Source organism: Phalangium opilio, unplaced genomic scaffold (assembly GCF_054372755.1).
Source record: "Phalangium opilio isolate 3A_F unplaced genomic scaffold, DU_Popi_V2 ptg000209l_1, whole genome shotgun sequence".
In the NCBI taxonomy this organism is placed as follows: domain Eukaryota; kingdom Metazoa; phylum Arthropoda; class Arachnida; order Opiliones; family Phalangiidae; genus Phalangium; species Phalangium opilio.
In genome coordinates this window covers 21,427,493-21,434,473 of record NW_028324217.1, presented here as the reverse complement: position 1 = coordinate 21,434,473, position 6,981 = coordinate 21,427,493, and the positions used below count along the sequence as shown (strand labels likewise).

At 36.2% G+C, this 6,981-nt stretch overlaps 1 long non-coding RNA gene across 1 annotated transcript; it reads right to left on the bottom strand.

The window, feature by feature from the left end:
* Nucleotides 1-5,578: 5,578 nt before the first annotated feature.
* Nucleotides 5,579-6,271, bottom strand: LOC149621243 (uncharacterized). Its single transcript, XR_016375262.1, has 3 exons — nt 6,147-6,271; nt 5,967-6,084; nt 5,579-5,696 (listed from the first exon to the last, which is right to left on the bottom strand). It is a non-coding gene; the product is annotated as an uncharacterized LOC149621243 (long non-coding RNA).
* Between the last annotated feature and the right edge of the window lie 710 nt (nt 6,272-6,981).

Below are 6,981 nucleotides of genomic sequence, written 5' to 3'. Positions count from 1 at the left end.
AAAATTTCAAAGAGATCCAACTAATAGTTAACTCTATAAAGAAAAAAGTTGTTAAGGGTGGTTTTAGAATCCATAAAATTAATCCGACATTTGGTGAAAGATACAATATTGTTCCATAGAGATAACATGGGATTTTTGTTGTGCTTGTGGGTACTTGTGGGTTCTTGTGGGTACTTGTGGGTGCTTGAAGGTGCTTGTGTGTGTTTGTGGTTACTTGTGGGTGTTTGAAGGTGTGTGTCTGTGTCTGTCTGTTGTTATCCCCACGTAACCGCGTTCGCAGTTTGCAAATCGGAGCAAACGTGTACTCAATTTCCGGACCGCATTTCCCGGAAATTGTATTCCACTCCATTGCCTGTCTAACACCACCAGCCTCTGTTTTTTGTCCATCCCACATGGACACCAGTCTGTACGCACGGGCTTCTAATCACCACCATTTTCTGATCATTTTCTGATCATTGTCTATCCCACATGGACACCAGTCTGTACACACTGGCTTCTAATCACCACCATCTTCTGATCATTGCCCATCCCACATGGACACCAGTCTATACAACTGGCTTCAAACACCACCGTCTTCTGGTTTTTGTTTTTGTCCATCCCACATGGACACCAGTCTGTACACCTGGCTTCTAACAGCACCATCTTCTGGTCTTTGATTTTGTCCATCCCTTATGGACACCAGTCTGTACACCTGGCTTCTAACACCACCATCTTCTGGTCTTTGATTTTGTCCATCCCTTATGGACACCAGTCTGTACACCTGGCTTCTAACACCACCATCTTCTGGTCTTTGATTTGGTCCATCCCTTATGGACACCAGTCAGTACACCTGGCTTCTAACACCACCATCTTCTGGTCTTTGTTTTTGTGCATCCCACATGGACACCAGTCTGTACACCTCGATTCTACTCCATCATCATCCTTAAGGTTAAGACATACTCGGCGATCGGCCAGGGTTACGACAAACGTCTGGCCTCCCAATGGCGGGGCTTCCACCAAAAGTTCACGCAATTGCGCTGTTCTTATCCATACCTGCGATTCGAAACCCTTATATACTACCTATTTGAGTAAGGCGAAACAACAGCCGTATCCTTCAATTCAAACGTCAACATTAGTCAAGTCTCTCAAGAATGTTTAATTGTTCTTTCTGAAAAGGATGTAACGCTGAATAAGGTGAATAAGTAACGAAGAAAATTTATTATAATAATTATATTTATTTTAGTATTTAAGATAATCATGTCTTTCAACACAAAATTAATACGGAAAGGGTAAAACAGCATTCTATGTGTTTGTCCGTCCGTTGTTACACTAGTGCACTGCGTTAGAAGTTCGTTTTGTTTTGATGTGTAAAGAAATCCTACAGAACCTTAATATTCCCTTTTTCCATAATATAAAATGAATATGTGGAAATATTTTTCGTAATTATGATGCATTTAGTACTTTTGTAGCTATAAAGTTCCGTTTAATTTTGATATTCCAAAGATTTTTTTAATATTGTTATTTGAAATACTGTTTATATATTACCTTAGCTAAACTACATATGTATATAGAAAAATTCTTGATTTAGTGATTTCATGAAGAAAGCTGTCCTAGACTCCGGCGGGTATATTAAGTATTATCCGCAATAGGCTTAGTGAAACAAAGAGTAAATAATTGAGGCCCGAGGGGAAGTAAACTTTGGGTTTTGATTTTCGTGTCTGAAATGAAGAGACATCAACGGTTCAGAGTGAGCCGAAAGTTAAATACACTCTTAAATAGTCGGGTTAAGATTTTATAATAGAAGAAAAGATCATGGTGGCAATTAGAATAGTAAAAGGGCTAGTGGTAAACGGGTAGTAGCTACAGAGTTTTTATTCTCTGTATGGTGCGTCTAGCTGCAATTGAGATTTAGTGTTATTTAACGTTAACACTCATGTTGGCAAACTAAGAATATTGTTGGTGAGACGAGACGATAGTGTTTACACTGAAAATTAGTTGTGAATGTAGATATCAGATTATAGGGTAAACAGCTGAAGCGTAGACTTCAATTCCTGTTCTTTTCTCCATCGACCGATTTCCATGTGTCCAAGATTTATCCTTATTGGATGTAAAATGTCGTCTGCTTTACTGCATATTCGCTATGCTTGGAATACTGCTTCAATATTTCGTAAATTTTTACTTCAAAAAAGAGAAATAATTCCATATCTAGGTAAATAAGTTTTTCCCAACTTGTTTCTTCATAAATACGAAGAAATCAGCATATCACATTCGCGTCTCTAAACTAGGTTGAAATTTTAAGGGCTGGAAAGGGAAATTCCATTTTTCCCACCTGGCATCACTGCTTGGGGTTCAGTGCCGTCGAGAGAGGGGGGCAATTCGATCCATTTTCCCGGGGCCCGTACCTCTAGGGGGCCCGGCCGGGTCTCGACCTTAGTTAATTCTAGTGGATAATGGTTGTGAAAATATTAACTTAAAACTTAAAAAAATGTTTTCCTCAACTAAGTTTCAAGGGACTGTAAAGTGTTCGGCGGACCGTTGAATTTGTTTTGAAAAGGCACCCGACCCGCTCCCCTCACAATCATTGACGTAAGCAGCTGATATAGAACGCGTTAAAGAGGAATTATTTCGTGATTGTAAAGCGGTTCCTCACATCAGGTTAATTTCTCTTGTGACTGCAGCATTTCCCCAGTCCCCACTTCCGGTAGTCCAAAACCCCCCGCTGCGTTTGCTGAACCAGCGATCGTACCAATAGCAAAGGAACTGGGATTGGCCCAATTGTTTATTCCGTCTTAAAAAAGTCTATCTATCCCTGATAAAACTTAAAGGGAGGTTTAAGTTTTGTTTATTATGTGAATAACCCTAGTGGGCCACGGGAAAACTTCAACATTTTTACTGTAGTTTCTTTGCTGTGGAGAATCGGGCAGACATAAATATTATTCAATTTATCATAACAAAATTAGTCATATACCAACAGCTTTCTGACTTCAATGCTGATGGTTAGCGTCTCGCAGTCGCTCATAATTGGGTTATTTAATTGTAACTTATATGAGCTTCTAAACTAAGTATCCGTACAAAAACAATAACTTGTAAAAATATGACAAGCTTCGATTTGGACGTAAAATCATGTTCGGAGATCCCATTCACAGCCAAGTTTTAAATAAAATTTTGTCATTTCCTTTATATAATGCATATCTGCACTTGGTTATAAAATTGGTAATACTGTTATTATTATCTCATTTTTGCTGTGCAATAGCCAAGTGACAGTATTTTTCATATAAAATTCAAAAATATTTATATAAATACATGAGATCTCAGAACTTAAAGTATAGCAGTTCCGAAGCAAAGCTTTGCACATTTTTGCACGTTAGTGTTTTCGTTAGAATCTAATTTCTTTTTATGGGTATAGTTTTTAAAGTGAGAACTAGAAAAAAGAAAGAAAGTTCAGTATTTTTAAATTTTATCTTACTTTATATATTTATTACCAAATTAATCCCAAATTTTAGGTTTCTACCTCTTCTTGAAGTACCTTAGAATACCAGTGAATGAAATAATAAAAATTTGACTTAAGTTATGTACAAATTTGTAATTTGGTGATAGAAATAGGCGCAATAAGTTCTATTAGTTAGTGAAATTACCGAATTTTTCCTTTAAGATGCCAGGGCTTAAAAGTGCCTAAGATGCTACGAGAAAAGAGTGTGTGGAGTGCTTTTGGCGAGTGCACGGAAAGCTGAATTTGGCTGACCCACTACTGTGCACTCATATATTTTCCCTCCCAATGAGTTTGTGAATTTTTCTAGGGGCCCGACTCATAACCATACCCCGGGCCCGCAAAGTCTCTCGACGGCCCTGTTGGGGTTTGAATTATTTATGTCGGTGTTTTGTGATGTTTAATATCATGACGTGGTATACCGCGTATATATTATTATGTAATCGTAATTTTTTCATCTAGAAATTTATCCACCGATTTTTTTCAATCTGTTTATTATTTCGTGTCTACAGCCAAAACGTCTACATTTTCAACTTCTCAAAAACGAGGACTACTGCGCCGCCATTTCTTTAGTAGCGTCTGCTAAATCAAACTAATTAGGCCTACCCCTACGAGAATGCTTAATTCTCACAGGATGAGAGAGGTTTGATTTCACAGACGGCACTAAACCAGTGGCAGTGCAGTATCCCTTGATTTTAAGACAGATTAAACGCTAATTATTTTGTAATAAGAGATCATTTATTTATTTTTTAATATTTTTTTCTTTATATTTAGAAAAAGGAAGTACTTTTAAGGCATTGTCTTTTATTACCGTAACGTTTCCTTTAATCTATATTATTGCCTATACAATTGCATCTTGGTTTAATATTCCACTTTCATTAGAAACAGGGATCTTGCTCTTTGAATCCTTATGAACCAAACGGACAAGAATACTAATGAAGTTTGAAAGAGGGACTTCGTAGAAAATGTGCAAGATAAATGAGAATAAATAGAGAACAACCAAATTTTGACTGAATTTCCAATCTGAAACGAAACATGTCGAAAACGTCTTTATACATTCATATAAAAATCTAAAAATTTGTTCAAAGATCTAGAAATGACCGTGTGTACAGGCGTAAACAGGGACCATACGAAATTCGATTGTACTGTAATCTATTTCGTAAATGATGTTGCCTGATTTCTCGAGATAAATATGATATCCAGGATATTTCCGGGTTCGTACAAACCCTGCATATACTATTTTTTAACTTTACCCTATGAAATATACGTTCAGGGTTGCCACGGAATTTTTACAAGACTTTTCCCAGACTTTTTTAGGCCAAAATTGTAAATGTTTACAGCACGTTTTAAGTGCTTATAATTAAATAAATTCTTCACATTAAGTTTTCCACTGTATTTGTTGTACCAAAATGAAAAACAATCATTTTAGCTATAAATAACAGTCTAAGAGATTTTTAAAGGCATTTACTTTATAAAACAATTCTAGACATTTTTAATGATTGCTCTAGATTTTTCTGTATTAAGAGAGGATTAGGAGAAACTTTCATTACTCTTTCAATAAAGACTTATCCCCATAAATTTTACCCACTAAAATCAAATCCCTTGACTTTTCCCTGACTTGCTGAAATTTTTAAAATTCTCTGACTTTTCCCTGACCGTTTCGGCCCATTTTTAAATTCCCTGACTTTTCCAGTTTTTCCCTGACCCGTGACAACCCTGACGTTAGTGGAATTTCACCATGTCTCCCTAATTATAGTTATACCAAAATGACTAAATGAAAGTACTGTAACAGTTTTTGCTAAATTTATATTCATTTTAAACGCATCTTACTATAGACATATCGTCTGATTGTAAAGGCGAATCATGTCTCCAGTCAAAAAAGCAGAAACTGGAGAGTTCGTAAGGTACACAAGAAGTAGCAGTTTATTCAAATAGTTCAGTACTTTCAACGAAAGAACCCGATCAACGACAGCTATAATATTTAAAGTAATATCATATATTAAAATACCGGTATGATTTAGCAAATTTCTCTTCTCATCTAACCTGCGTTTCCCGTATAACAGACATATATCAGCCAACAGACGCTTAGGCACCACAAAGGCATAGAGAAGGCCGCAAAAACCACACTTCCGGCTACGGATAAGTTTCTTCCAATATTCCAAACCCAAGGGTAGAAAAGAACATAAGCACTCACAGTCAAAGAAAATGTCCAGCCTAGAAATTTCTGTATCTGTAAAGATATCAGTTTCAGAATTGCCTACCATTATAGCATTTTGCAAATTTTTAGGCTAAAAGATTTATATGGCCTAAGAGTCTCTTCATAAGAAGCCCAGTCTCATTTGTTTTTGCCACTCACTATCCCCTTAATGTAATTAGGAGCTTCTATATATTATCACGTAAGCAAAGTGACCCACCCACAATGCGTTTCATCATTGAACAAAAATCTATGTCAAGTGCTACTATGTGTAAATTCCTGATAATAAAAAACTTCACATATTACATAGGATAATGGCTGTGGTTTCCTTGAAAGTATTAGTTTAGCCAAACCATATCCCATTAAATATGGCAAAAGATGGTGTTGTGGCTCGTGCACCTTTAAAAGGTATTCGTCCATTGCACTGTTCGAAAAGGTTATCAAAATAAATCATGGGTCACGAAAAAGAAAAAGGGTAATACTTACTATAAATCAAGATGATGAAAAATTAGTGTTGGTTGTTTTAAAGTAAGATACGCATAAGCTGGCGAACATGATAGAGAAAAAAGTAACAATACGACGAAAATAAGGTTTCCAATTTTTGGACTCCTAGGTAGGGAATATAATCATGTTTTAGTAGAAAATAAAACAACATGTCTAGAGACGGTTGCAAAGAATGGGTTTTTTTATACGAAATGATGGTCACAACAGTCTGCAACAGCCTCTGAGAAAATTCATGTTATGTTTTGCAAATACCTTCTACTGAAGTATATTAATAGCAGAATAACCATAAATAGCTGGATGTCTACGCATATATACCATGCTTGGCCAATGCACTACGAAATAAATTAAATAATTCTCAGTACATTTGAAACGCATCTTGGAAAGCTATATTCAATCCACTACTCCGGATGGAAACATTTGTAGTTGAACAGCCTAGATATTTCTTCTAACGTGTTGGGCAGGGACAAATTTTATGTAATTTACAAATAATGAGTGGTAGATTAAATGAGTAGTTGAAAGACCTTTCATTGAATAAACAAATTGAGCCGAAGTTATTGGTCACCAGACCTACAAAGCACTTGTGCCTAATACAATATTATAATATTAGAAATGCCATCCATTGATATTGATGCCTTGCCGTGAGCGGTGATCAAAGACTTCAGTTTCCTCAAGTAAAGCTATCTCTACTATGCGACCATTAATTTTATTGCTCTATTAACACCTACAAAATTTTCAGGGCTAGTTATAAAAGTACGGCCAATTCTTAAAAATCTTAGGAAAACCCGATCGCACGAAAGATAAAAAGCTTCAGCTCCTT